The sequence below is a fragment of the Alosa sapidissima genome, chromosome 8, assembly GCF_018492685.1.
Source record: "Alosa sapidissima isolate fAloSap1 chromosome 8, fAloSap1.pri, whole genome shotgun sequence".
NCBI classification, from domain to species: Eukaryota; Metazoa; Chordata; class Actinopteri; order Clupeiformes; family Clupeidae; genus Alosa; species Alosa sapidissima.
The window spans coordinates 12,376,571-12,378,716 of NC_055964.1; positions in this window are offsets into that span (position 1 = coordinate 12,376,571).

Below are 2,146 nucleotides of genomic sequence, written 5' to 3' on the forward strand. Positions count from 1 at the left end.
CAAGAGCGAGATCAGGAAGAGCAGGCTATGACAGTGCAGGGATGCTGACCCACACAACAGTTCTGGCCACTGGCTCATTCAATTGATTTTGAGAGATACATTTTATATGCACTGTTTTCTGCTGTTTGGAATGGTGCAGGTAGCACAGATCTGGAAAAGTGTAAATCTGATTAAAAAAAAAAAAAAAGAATAAAAAAAGGAAAGCTGTTTGCCACATAATACATTTTCCCTCTTTCAGGTTTTATACTGGCTATACCTTCACGTTCAAGGTCATTTATAACGTGTTGCTCATTGCACTATTCCAAAATCCTCATGATCAATTCTCAAGCACATGGGATAAATTAACTCAACATCAGAATGCAGTGACTGATCTGTTCTGCAGTGAACCATTTACATTCCCACATGCCCAAACCAGAATCAAAATATATCAATCAGGTCTTACACCTTATTGTGGGTGCAATAACCAGTTAAATACTTATAAAATATACAGGGGAAATCTAGTAATTAAGTAATCATTCCAGGAACATATAATAATATATTAATAAGCATATCATACAATAATAAGCTTGCTTAATTACAGACTGGTAAAATTACAATTTATATCAGCACTGGATGTTATCTATCATGCCACTATTTTTCAACATCATTAAAATGGTGCAATGGATTTAGTGTGAGAAACATGCACAGTATTCAACATGGTTCCTTCTCACATTTACTGTGTTCCTGACTCAGTGCTACAGTCATCGGCATCTCGAATTTTGAAATATATAACAACATCCCTCAAGGTGATCTTATAGAATGAACCATGTCTGCACAGAATGTATAATCTGATGTTTACTGTCCATTTTGCATAATTGCATTCTCTGGTCGAATATGTTTATTCTAGAATTGACCTCATAAATGCAGTCTCTGACTTAAATATACATCAACAAATAAGCAAACACATTGTGAAGCCACACCATTATGACTACACTCCGGAGCGTGTACTGCATTCTCCCAATGAGATTGTGTGACGTTGTCTGTACCGATGAAAGAAAACTTTCAATAATGAACAGATAATTGACACTGAAATCAATTGTGTAAATTGCCATGGATCAATCCACCATCAACTAATATCTCACAGTTCCGCGAAAAAACAAAGTGACCACCGGAATGACAAAATGAAAATGTAGAAAGAAAAAGATCCAGCCTCTTTGTCTTAATCATGTGCTGGTCCACTCAGTTTCCACCCAAATCCTTCAGGTATGTGAGAGCCGGATCTGTCGAGATCTAATAGTATTTTAATATCTTCCCATCAAATAAATCATCTCAAGGTCAGAGGGCCCATACCACCAGAGAGCAGGTCAGGGGATGAGGTCAAAGTGCAAAACTCTAACAACACAAATACAAGTTTTATAAAGTGGATTGGGTATACAGGTAAATATGACTTCTTGTTTTAGAGCCTAGACATTTTTCTTAACTGAATATTCTATCATAGGTCATAATTTAAACACTGGCAATGTATATAAATTGTGGGCACTTTTATAGATTATAGGAAAACATCCAGAAGATTTCTCCTGACACTAATCTATGTGTACATCTCACAAAATCATGGGGGATTTAATAGACAATTGGACAGGTTCCAACAAATGCAAGATGTGCAACAGTGCTGAAACAATTATTAGAAGTCTTGAGAATGAAGTGGGTAGAAAATTAAGTTTGCTCTATCATTGTTTGTTGAGCTACTAAATAGTTGATCTGTCACATTAAGCTTCTAGCCGCAAACGTTTTCCAAATATACCCTGTTCTATCAGTTAGAACAATAGCAGACAACATGTTGCTGGTAAACAAATACTATATTTGTACCGATTAGATTTGAAACAGTGAGAGCATTAGCCACATTATTCTCTTTGAGAGGAGAGAGTACAATTTCTCTCATCTCTTAATGAGAGAGAAGACACAGAACACCTCATGGCTCTTGAGGAGTACTCCACAGTAGATGCGATCTCACTGTCACTATTCAATCTTTCTTTGCATGTTCTGCAAGCCATCAAGGAGCTCTTAGTTCTCTCCTATTGCATAAGACAGGAAGTCAGTGCACTTGGCTATATTGTGCTGCCACTGAGGGTAGCTGCAGTGAACAGGCTGTAGGCAGAGGGGCCAAGGC